The sequence below is a fragment of the Chenopodium album genome, chromosome 23 (genome assembly GCF_948465745.1).
Source record: "Chenopodium album chromosome 23, dcCheAlbu1.1, whole genome shotgun sequence".
Taxonomy (NCBI): Eukaryota; Viridiplantae; Streptophyta; class Magnoliopsida; order Caryophyllales; family Amaranthaceae; genus Chenopodium; species Chenopodium album.
The window spans coordinates 19,966,538-19,979,615 of record NC_137856.1 but is presented as its reverse complement, the minus strand read 5'-3'; the positions used below and the strand labels follow the sequence as shown (position 1 = coordinate 19,979,615).

The 13,078-nt window shown below is 39.6% G+C and overlaps 1 non-coding gene across 1 annotated transcript; it reads left to right on the top strand.

Annotated features, from left to right (window-relative positions):
* The first annotated feature begins 12,972 nt into the window (after positions 1 to 12,972).
* Positions 12,973 to 13,078, top strand: LOC145609779 (small nucleolar RNA R71). The gene has a single exon (XR_014106076.1). It is a non-coding gene; the product is annotated as a small nucleolar RNA R71 (small nucleolar RNA).

Here is a 13,078-nt window from a genome sequence, read left to right as displayed (position 1 = left end):
GGTAGGTCGTTGGGCTACCACCCCACCCAATCAAACAAAATTTGTAACTCAACTAACCCCTATGAAGTGTAATGGTAAGTCAAGGTCGAACCCAAAGGAATGGAGGTCGAATGCACAATGCCTAAGTTAAGCTATTCCGAAATCTAGTAGGGGTTTATGGTAGAAACTAGAGCTAAGCTAGGCAAATGCAAAAAGCTAGTACTAATTGAATGCTAAGGCACTAGGGGAATGGATCCACATGCATCAACAATGGAGTTCAATCAACTTGGGGAATTAACCAATCAAGTCAAGCAATGTGAGGGAAAACCGAAATTGCAACCAAGAGAATACATCAAGCTATTCTCCTAGAGGTCTAATTAGCGTCAACTACATCAAACACTAGCTAGGAAACATCACAAGATATCTCAATCGAGTAAATGTAAGCCACAAATCAATGGTCCGTATCAATGTGAACTCACAATGCAATCTAGTGTGAATAACAAGGGTGATCAAGCCTAATCAAGCACACACATGCACAAAATCAATCAACCAATTTAATCACATTATCAACTCAATCAATTTCCCCCAAATTAATCTCAATTCATCATCAATACATGCTTCACCACTACCCTAGTAAATAAACTACTCACAATCCATGAAGAACATCAAAATCAATCAAACTATCAATTAACCAAATCTAACAACAATACTAATGAAATCAAACAATAAATTGCATTAAAGAGTAAAGAATCCTTACAAACTTGATAAAAATCAAATCAAATGAAGCAATCTTCAATCATCAATCATCAAACCCACACTTTCACTCTCTAAAAATGCTAAGAACTAGTGTTTTCTCTCTCTAGAATCTAATCTAATTCTAACTAATGAAGATCTAATTCTCTCCCTATAAAAGGAAAGAAATAACTATCAAATACAAAGAGGAAGTTGGGAATGTCGTCCAATAATAGACCCACGCCGATGCGGGTGCTCGGAGGAGAGAGAATGGTGCGCATGGGAGCACACCCAGACAGGTGCGCCCGCACGAACCTGTTGTGCGGCCGCACTCGACAGATGTGCGGCCGCACACCCCTCGAGTGCGCCCGCACAAGGCTGCTGCTTCCTTCTCTTCTTCTTCGTCCTAGCTCATGCGGTGCACACATCCTAAATGATGGTGATGGAGGACAAAGTAGGCAGGAACTTCCTTGAATTTCTTGAAGGGTATAAACCATGAGAAAGGCATATACAAGACTTTGAAGCATGCTCCTTGGACCACCCTTTGACTTGAGATTTCTTGCACAAGCTTTAGGCATAAAAATCAATGGAAAACTATGGAGAGGAAGCTCGGGAATCCTTGGACAATCAATCACAACCTACAATCAAAGGATAAAAAAAAACAAGTAAAAAGGGGAAAAAAAAGCAAGTAAACTAGAAAATGCATAAAATAGAGAAACTAACTACAAAAAGCATAAAATGAAGAAAACTAGAATAAAACTAAGGAAAACTAAAGAAGAGAGTAATAAAATGAAATAAAATTCATCCAAAAAGGGACCAAATGAGTGCCATAAATGTCACTCATCAAATTCCCCAAGCTAAACTTTTGCTCGTCCTCGAGCAAAACAAAGCAAGAAAGATAAAGGATGAAAATTTTATTGAAAATGAAAAAGAAAGACTCAAGATAAGAATATACACTACAACTCACTGTCGTAGGAATCACGGTTGCTTTTAGCTACAACAAGCCCTTTAAACCCCAAAGTCGCCTATGAGGACGAGTGAGGTCTCGTAAGGGTATCCTAAGAGTTTCACCCATAACTCTCCACCAAACATCAATGAGGCAAACCATAAAAAGAAAGGAAAATAAAATGAAAACAAACCTTTGCGAAATGAACTAACACAAAGACTATAATGCAAATGAATGACAATCTTTCTCAAGTAGTTAAGGTATGCACTTTTCAAGATATCTAAGGTTGATTGAAACATAGGGTATGCTAGGCATAGGAACTAGTCATCACAATCCACGTTCATCCCAAACAATCTTACCGCGTTCTCCCCACTAGTCTCAAATCTCCCCTCAGTTAGTGTCCCAATGATTCCTCGAAGGAACCGGAAAAAGAATTATTTTTAGGCTACTCGACAATCTTGACTATGCATCCCCTTTCCTTAGGCATTGACCCATGATGCCCACCTCCAAATAGTGACTCAACTATCTAGGTCGAAAGGTCTTTCCCCAAGGTTGTAACGTAAGGCAATAAGGGTGAAGGTAGGCTAAAATTTAAAATTTGGTGGTTTTCCTAATAGTGAAGCAAAGATTGCGCATTTCTTTACACCAAAACTAAGTTATCACCAAACAAAAACAACACCCCCAAGCTTACTTGAAGCTATACTCACAAAGAAATATATACAAAAAGCGTATAGGCTCCTCCCCCAAGCTAAAATGAAGCATTGTCCTCAATGCTTAGAAGGAGAAAAGAATACATCAAAATATTTTTGAATTTGTTACTTTTTCAACTTTTTGTTTTTTAGAATCTGCAATGTCCTTGCCTTTTACTTAATTCGGACGGCTTTTTCTATAAGCAACTTATTTGTCCATGCCTTTTTTGAAGTAGGACGACTTTTTCTCAAATATTTGCCATTGTTCACAAAGAAAATGATATCACAAACTTGCATTCATAAAAACCAAAACTCCAACTCATCCACCACAAACTCCATCTCAAATGATCATTTTGCTTCACAAAAACCAAGAAAAGAAAGAAAATGAAACAAAAGGTCAAATAACTAAAGATGTGGCTTGAAAAGAAGGGATAAGGCTCAAATGGTTGCAAGAAGGCAAATGTAAACCCATAAAAACAAAAATGAATAAAGCTATCCTAAAAATGAAAAATACCACCCCGAAAAAGGGGCCTTTTTCCTCCTTAGATAGTTCGGTCTCAGGTTTGAGAATCATACATCAAGCTTTATTAGATTAGGTTTGCATAATCAAGGATCCACGCCGCTCATACAAGGAATGTTGAAGGCTAGAAAAACAAGTAACCTCACAAGGTTGTGGCAAAAACTCACTAGTGGTGTCAAATTGACTATAGGGAGCAACTACCAACATGCCACAAACAAGTAGAATCCGGCTTCATGATCCTTCTAGTTCAAACCTACTACCCTAGCACACACCTATCCTAGAGTCAACCGAACATAGTCTCAAACCGTGCATACCTTTACAACCTAGGAAGAGAATCATGCAAAAGACAAATCCAATGTACAAAGTTCATTTCATAAGAAAAATCAAAAATAAAGCCTCAAAATCACATCAAGAATAAAATGAAAAATGAAGGAAAGCAAAAGAAAAGGAAAATAAAAGAAAACAAAGTAAAAGAAAGGGAGACATAGAAAAGGAAATATAGGAGAAATAATATGAAATGGACTAGAAGGCAACTTAAACACATAAGAATCCCAATCGTCAAACAAGTGATCGATCGGCATCAACGTCATCGATCCCAAACACATTATGTGTTAACAAGAATCCATCCTCGAACCATTCAACTTCCCCTAAACTAATCCTATTCTATGCAACTAAGAAAAATAAAGAGAAAAATAAGAAAGATCTCACCGGGCTTCCAAGCTTAGCAAAAATAAACGAAGTAAGTAGAAACCACCTCGTTGCATTCCATAAACAGAAGCTATTTCAAGAAACCAAGTGAGAAAAAGAGAATAAAAGAATCTATATACAAAGAAAATTGTCAGTAACTTCCAAATGAAATCAGCCGAAAATTCGGCAGCATAACGACAATAAATGAAAAATATATATATCAGATACAGTGAAACATCAGGAAACATCATCAGCAACAAGAATCGTCAGAATAACAGCAGAGCAGATAGATAGGGAACAGAGTAAGTCATCATTAGAGAAATCAACAGATAAAACATCATAGAGACATCAGATCAGACAGAGGACTTGGAGGAATAAAGCTAAATGAACCACTAGCAAGGAGGAGGACATGCAAACCACAACCAACCTAAACCAACTCCCCCAAGCTAGGAATGAGCTACCCGTCCCCCAAGCTAAACCCAACCATAGGGCAAACATGAAACACAATCATAAAACATGCATACGGAGAGGGGTAGCCAACATGGCTCACTCGGCACTAAAGTAAGGGGTAGAACTAGAGCTCCCCCCACCCATAGAAACAACCTCCTTCCCTTTAGCCCTACCTAACCTCCTAAGGGCATCAGCAGCAAAATACTCAGACCAATCATCCAAAACACGGGGGCCCGAATGACCCCACCTCCCCTCAGTCTCAGGGGAAGGGAAAGGAGAAGGATTAGCTGGATCATAAGTCCAGTCACACCCTCCCGGCCTCTTGTAATCATAATCCCCTCTAGAGGTCCCACGAATGGCACTATGTGCCACATGTGGGCCCTCCCAATAGGGATAGTAGAGACAGGGCCCCACCGCCTTGTCAAAAGGCTCCCACTGTGGGATAGGGCCCTCTTGGACCGGAAGGTACGGGTAGTTCACATAAGGCTCAATATCCCCCCTAGAAACATGATAGTCATACACCCTCCTAGCATGATAATCATAGCTACCCTCCAAACAACCATTCCCCATAGAAGAGGAAGAAGACAAGGAAAAAGTAAGGGCATCAATCTTTTCATGCAAGGTAGACAAGTCATGCAAGGAAGGAGATGAAGGAGAAAGAAGAGTAGGAGAAGAAGTACTAGGGTTACCTCCCTTAGATGATGAGGCCTTAGACCTTGGGTGAGCATTTCCCGAAGAAGGCATGGAAACCCGACGAAAAGAACTTGGAATATCTCTCTTTGGCGGCTTCCAAGGGTAGGATGAATTTTTGTCCCTCACCATAGATCCTTCGTAGGGGATAAGGCACCAATCGGTAGTCCTTGACACTTTCCAAATGAATAAATCATCCATGATGGTGCGCTCAATGAACTTTTGGTTGATCAAGGCAAACGTGCCCAACAAGCAAGATGAAGACTTCTCTCTTGGGTCCTTAATCTCCTTAAGATCCCCAATCTTGGAGGCATACTTTTTGTTAAGTGACAACACAATGATGGTAATCATACCCCCTATTTGTATGCTCCCCGAGAGAAAGAAGTCGTCCCAATGTCGATGAAACGGTCGAGCAAGTGCCTTGCAAAGTTGATCACTTCCACTTCATCATCCTTGGGTCGACTAGCCAACCATAGCCAACTTAATTTTTCTTGAGACATGGCTCCAAGAGATTCCTTGGAGAAAAATGCATAAGTAAGGATGCGGCTAAAATAGCCCATCGCACCATGGACTATTGAGGCCGATTTTGAAGATTGAGCACAATAAGCGTCTTCAATAGAAATGCTATCCCACCAATCATCCTCATCGTACTTATGGTCGTGATGAAGAGTTTCATAGGCTGGATAAATCAAAGGCACTCCCTCGATGGGCTCCGGAAAATGAACATCTTGTTTAGGAATGAAATGGGAATAGAATAATCGTCATTGAACACTTGGAAAGATAGTGTTGGCCATTCATTGTCGTTGCTACTCTTGTGCACATCGAGAGATGATAGAAATTCATATGTGAGCCTTGCAAATGTGGGAGCACTAAGATCAATGAATTGCTCAAGGCCCAAATTCCTTGCTAACATCCGGACATCATCGTCGATCCCTAGAAGAGTAGTGGTGTCATGATCATAAAATCTCGTAGAATATAATTTCCTTGATGATAGACTCTCGAATCGGTCCCAATGCTTTTGGACCTTGAACTTGATGTCGTATGTTTCTTTGATGGTGGAAGGTGGATCAATAGTTATTCTTTAATTTGTAACCTTGGTGCGCTTTGCTTGCCTTGAACCACCCATCTACAAAATAATGGACAAAAAGAATGGTTTCAAAAATAGGAATAGTATGCCAAAAATCAATCATGAATATGGGGAAAAATAAAGTGTACAATATTCCATGAGTTAAGCAAAAATTCAATAGAGGTGAATAACGCATAATCAAAGCATCACAATTGACACAAATATTACCCCAAATCACAATTAATAGAAGCAACAATATATCATATTACCAACAAACCATTATCTCCATTATCACCATCAACATCAACTAAATACCCTAAAACTAATCATATGAAAATCCAACAAAATTCATGCCAAAATGCATAATATGCTCAAATAGTATCATCATCATAATTAAATTTCACAAAACCAACATCAACATTTCCATAGTCATCAACATAAGAACAAGTAGTGGTAGTAATGGTGGTGAGAGTGAGGGTAGTACTAATCATGCTCAAAGTCTCATGAGGTATCAAAATTGAAACTTTTTCACATAAAACATGCAATTATACTCTCAATTGATAGGAAATCACAAGATTTACGCAAGGAAAACACTACTACTCATAAACATCTCCAACAATCATACCAACAAGTTCCAATTGAAAAGTACCCAAAATTTTCAAACTAGGAGTGAGAAAATTACCTTTAATGATGTAGAATGAAGACTTGGGTATCAAAGTAATGAGAATTATGGAGATTTTGATGTAGAAAGATGAAAAACAATATGATGAAGATGAAGTATAACTATGAGCAACCCCAATAGATCTAAGAAGGAAGTAGAATGAAGTAGGAGAGAGAGAGAGAAGAAAAATCGGGTTTAAAGGGGAGGGAAAACAAACCCCTCGTACACCCAGCTAGGTGTGGCCGCACATAGGAGATGTGAGCCCGCACAGAGCTCGTGTGCGGCCGCACATAGCTGGTGTGCGGGCGCACAAAAACTGGACTTTATATCCGAGCTTCTTCCTCCCTCATCTAATGCGCACACCCCCTATGATGGTCATGGGGAACCATATAGGCAGTAGCTACACTTCATATTGGAGAGTGAAAAACATGAAAATCATGAAAATAAACACAAGTACTCACCATCCTCCATACTTACCCACTTTTCCAACTTAAGAATTGGGACAAGTTTACCTCAAAATTAGTTTTAAAATTGTTGGAAATCAATTCAAACCAACCTACAACATCAAACACAACAAGATTAAACCACAAAAACACCATCAAAACACAAAGAAAAACCAAAAGAAAAAGGAAGAAAAAGTTAGAAAACATGGGTTGCCTCCCGTGAAGCGCTTATTTTAGAGTCTTAAGCTAGACATCCTCCACCTCTTTCAAGGTGGATCATAGAGAGTCATATTGTGGATGACCCCCACAAATACTCCATCATAATACCGCTTGAGCCTATGTCCGTTGACCTTAAAAGTCCTCGAAAAATCCAAAGGAGAAATTTCAATGGAGCCATTTGAGAACACCTCTTGAACAACAAAAGGACCGATCCAACGAGACATCAATTTTCTGGGGAAAAGCCTCATTTTGGAATTGAAAAGGAGCACCTTATCCCCCGGAACAAACTCTTTCTTCTCAATGAGCTTATCATGCACCTCCTTAGTTCTAGCTTTATACAAGCTAGCACAATCATACGCATCCAACCGAAGCTCTTCTAACTCATGTAGGTCCAACCAACGTTGCTCACCCGCACTAGCTAAATCAAAATTGATCTTCTTAATAGCCAATGAGTGCGGTGCTCAAGCTCAACCGGAAGGTGACAAGACTTCCCATAAACCAAGCGATAAGGAGTGGTACCAATAGAGTCTTGAAAGCCGTTCTGTATGCCCACAAGGCATCATCAACCTTGTTTGCCCAATCTTTCCTACTCCTTGCAACCGTCTTCTCAAGAATCAATTTAATTTGACGATTTGATACCTCAACTTGCCCATTGGTTTGAGGATGATAAGGAAGACCAAATCTTTGGTTCACTCCATGCTTCTTCAACATCTTCCGGAAAGCATAGTGCACAAAATGGGAGCCATTATCACTTATAACCGCTTTGGGGATGCCAAACCTAGGGAATATTATCTTTTTGAACAATTTCATCACCACTTTATGGTCATTAGTTGGAGAAGCAATGGCTTCCACCCACTTTGACACATAATCAACGGCAACAAGAATATATTGATTCCCATAAGAAGATGGAAAAGGACCCATAAAATCTATACCCCAAACATCAAATATTTCTAACTCAAGTATTGGTTGTTGGGGCATCTCATTCCTTCGTGAAATATTCCCGGTCCTTTGGCATTGATCACAACTTTTGACATACTCCCAAGCATTCTTGAAGAGGTTAGGCCACCATAATCCACATTGAAGCACCTTAGAGGCCGTTCTTGAAACACCCATATGACCACCACTAGGATCCGAGTGGCACATCTTCAAAACATTTGGTATTTCCTCATTTGGCACACACCGGCGCAACAATCCATCCACACCTCTTTTGTACAAGATTGGCTCATCCCAAACATAGTGCCTAGCTTCTCTCTTGAGTTTCCTCCTTTGATTGTTGGAAAAGGAAGGAGGGAATTCCCCACAAGCAAGAAAATTCCCCAAATCGGCAAACCATGGGAGCTCCTTCACATTAATAACATATAATGAATCATCCAACATCCGGTCCTCTATAGGGGACCCATCATCTTGAACTTGAAAATCCTCAAGTCTAGACAAATGATCCGCAACAACATTTTCCGCACCTTTTTTATCCCGGATCTCAAGATCAAAAGATTGAAGCTCAAGGACCCAACGAATTAACCTCGGTTTGGATTCTTTTTTTTCCAAAGAGATACTTCAAAGCCGCATGATCGGTGAAGACTATAGTCTTAGACCCCAACAAATAACAACGGAATTTCTTAAAAGAATGAACAATAGCCAAGAATTCCTTTTCCGTTGTTGTGTAATTTCTTTGAGCACCATTGAGGGTCTTTGACATATAATAGATGACATGGAGCTTTTTGTCGATTCTTTGACCCAACACACCTCCTATGGCCGTATCACTTGCATCACACATAAGCTCAAATGGCAAATCCCATCTTAGTAAATAAACTACTCACAATCCATGAAGAACATCAAAATCAATCAAACTATCAATTAACCAAATCTAACAACAATACTAATGAAATCAAACAATAAATTGCATTAAAGAGTAAAGAATCCTTACAAACTTGATAGAAATCAAATCAAATGAAGCAATATTCAATCATCAATCATCAAACCCACACTTTCACTCTCTAAAAATGCTAAGAACTAGTGTTTTCTCTCTCTAGAATCTAATCTAATTCTAACTAATGAAGATCTAATTCTCTCCCTATAAAAGGAAAGAAATAACTATCAAATACAAAGAGGAAGTTGGGAATGTCGTCCAAAAATAGACCCACGTCGATGCGGGTGCTCGGAGGAGAGAGAATGGTGCGCATGGGAGCACACCCAGACAGGTGCGCCCGCACGCACCTGGTGTGCGGCCGCACTCGACAGATGTGCGGCCGCACACCCCTCGAGTGCGCCCGCACAAGGCTGCTGCTTCCTTCTCTTCTTCTTCGTCCTAGCTCATGCGGTGCACACATCCTAAATGATGGTGATGGAGGACAAAGTAGGCAGGAACTTCCTTGAATTTCTTGAAGGGTATAAACCATGAGAAAGGCATATACAAGACTTTGAAGCATGCTCCTTGGACCACCCTTTGACTTGAGATTTCTTGCACAAGCTTTAGGCATAAAAATCAATGGAAAACTATGGAGAGGAAGCTCGGGAATCCTTGGACAATCAATCACAACCTACAATCAAAGGATAAAAAAAACAAGTAAAAAGGGAAAAAAAAAAGCAAGTAAACTAGAAAATTCATAAAATAGGAGTAGAAGTCAAAGCTTTCTTCAATCTATTAAAAGCTTCCAAACAAGCATCATCAAAGACAAAATCAACATCTTTTTGGAGAAGATCATTTAAGGGCTTAGCAATGAGAGAAAAGTCTTTGATAAACCTTCTATAAAATCCGGCATGACCCAAAAATGATCTTACCCCTTTCACATTAACCGGAGGGGGCAACTTCTCTATCACCTCAATCTTAGCTTTGTCAACTTCAATGCCTTTATGAGAAATCTTATGGCCTAGAACAATACCTTCTTCCACCATGAAGTGGCATTTTTCCCAATTTAGCACCAAATTGACCTTTTCACATCTCTCAAGGCATTTTTCAAGATTTTTGAGGCAATCCTCAAATGAAACACCTCCCACGGAAAAATCATTCATGAAAACTTCCATTTCCTCTTCAAGCATGTCCCCAAAAATGCTCATCATACACCTTTGAAAGGTCGCCGGAGCATTTTACAATCCAAAGGGCATTCTTCTATATGTAAAAGTACCATAGGGGCATGTGAAGGTTGTCTTTTCTTGATCCTCGGGATGAATAGGAATTTGAAAGAATCACGAATAACCATCAAGGAAGCAATAGAATTTGTGCCTAGTCAACCTTTCAAGCATTTGGTCAATAAAAGGGAGATGAAAGTGATCCTTTTTGGTTGATGTGTTTAGACGTCTATAGTCTATACACATCCTCCAACCGGTGACCGTTCTAGTTGGAATGAGCTCACCTTTCTCATTCTCAACTACGGTCATACCCCCCTTTTTAGGAACGACATGCACGGGGGAGACCCACCTTGAGCTTGAGATGGGGAATATGATTCCCGCATCCAAAAGCTTGGTGATCTCTTTCTTAACTACTTCTCCCATTTGGGGATGTAGTTTCCTTTGTCGTTTAATAGAAGGTAGGGTGCCCTCCTCAAGTGTTATGTGGTGTGTACACAAGGCGGGGGTTATGCCTTTAAGATCATCAATTGTGTACCCCAAAGCACCTTGGTGCTTTCTCAAAACACCACATAACGCTTGAGCTTGGCTCTCACTCAAGGATGCACTAACAATAACGGGATATGTAGAATTAGGGCCTAAGAATTCATACCTAAGGTGTGATGGTAGAGGTTTTAGCTCTACCATGGGAACACCTTTACCTTCTTTGGTTGAGGCCACTTGCAAAGCATCTTGACTTGATATCCCCATGCAAATTTCTTCTTCACTCCCTATATTGCCTCCATCAAGCAAATCTTCATACAATTGCACTTCCTTGGTTGGGATACCTATCTTTTCCTTATTCAACAAGACACACTAAAGAGGATCATTAGATGTGAGCAAGTGCTCATGCATGGAATTCACAATATTATCAAGCACTTCAACTCTCATGCAATTTTCTAAAGAAGAAGAGGGATATTTCATTACTTCATTCAAATCAAATTCAACAACCTCCTCTCCAATCTTAAGAGAAATCTTAGCACTTTTAACATCTATCATAGCCCCCGATGTAGCAAGGAAAGGTCTACCTAAGATGATAGGTATTGTAGCATCTTCATCCATGTCCAACACTACAAAATCAACCGGAATAACAAATTTCCCAACCCTTAAAGGCACATCTTCTACCTTTCCCTTAGGAATCTTGATCGACCTATCGGTTAATTGCAAAGTAATCTTGGAAGGTAGAAGTTCTCCTAGACCTAATCTTTGATAAACCGAATATGGCATAAGGCTAACACTAGCTCCTAAGTCACATAAGGCATTATCAATTTGGGTCTTGTTAATGGCACAAGGGATGGAAAAATTTTCGGGATCCTTCAACTTAGGAGGCATCTTGTTCATGATAATTGCACTACAATGCTCGGTAAGGCTAATGGTCTCCATCATATCACAAGTCCTTTTTCCACTCAAAATCTCCTTAAGGAACTTAGCATAGTTTGGCATTTGTTCAACAACATCGGTGAAAGGAAGAGTTAGATGAAGTTGCTTAAGCATCTCTACAAATTTCCCAAATTGCTCATCCAACTTATATCTATTATATCTTTGGGGATAGGGAAGCCTTGGTTTGCAAACCTCTTTCTCTATCACCTTCTCTACTTGTTCCTCATCAACATTTTCACTCAAAGGACATTCATTACCTTCAACTTAAATGGGATTCTTACTAGTGCTCTCACTAGCAACACTCTTCTTAGGCTCACCTCCCTCAAGGACCTTACCATTTCTAGTAACAATGGCATCCATAGGGTTCCTAGAATCTAGGCTAGGTGGAGTCAAAGAAGAAGAGTTTGCATATTCCTTGAACACACTAGTCAATTGAGAAAGTTTTTCACTCAAATCCTTGTTATTTGCCACCATGTAATTAAACTTCTCTTCATTCAAAACCATACACATTTCCAAAGTTTTGGCTTGTTTCTCAATGACACTTTCCAAAAATTCCCTAGAAGAAAATGATTGATCATAGGAATTATCATTTGAACTTTGAGCATTTGGAACTAAATCAATTGGGGAACCACTTTGAAAATTTGCTTGAAAATATCCCCTAGTTTGATTATTCCAATTACCCCTATTTTGATTTTGGCTCCTTTGTTGACCATGGTTATCATAACCTTGATTATGATCCCCATGTCTATGGCCATGACCATGACCATTACAACCATGATGGTTATAGTTACCATGAATCCCTTGGTATCCATGATTTCTACAACCTCCATTTTGGTTATAATCATCATGATTCATATGATAATTCCTATTTCCAACATTCCTTTGAAGATCAATTCTAGGTTCACAAGCATGATTATTGATATAATTCACATATTCCATTTCATTTCCATCATATTCACTACAAGAAACATTTGGTCACATAGAAGCATTGTGATCATTCATTCCACATAATTCACATGGCCAACATTCCATAATCATGCAACAAGAAGAAAGATTGGAGTTAGAGTGAGAAGATGTACCTCTCCCCTTAGTTTAGGAGGGAAGAATTGGAGCTTGGGAAGGGGGCTTCTCAAGCTTTTCTTTGAGAGACATAACTTCTTTCCCCAAATCCGTAATCAAAGTAGTCAAATCATTGATGGCACTAAGTTGTTCGATTGAGTAACCCTTGCTTGTTGGTTCTCTCTCCGCTTCTTGCCAATTCATGTAATGACGAACCACTTCATCAATTGCATCAACCACTTCTTCTTCCGTTTTGTTCATGATTGGGCCTCCGGCTCCGGCATCCAAACTTGCTCTCCCATGAGAACTCAACCCACCATAGAAGATATGTATGATTTGATAGGTAGGAATCCCATGGTGTGGACACTCCCTTTGATAATCCTTAAATCTTTCCCATGCTTCATAGAGACTTTCATTTGGCTTTTACTTGAACCCTTGAATCAAAGCTCTTGCCT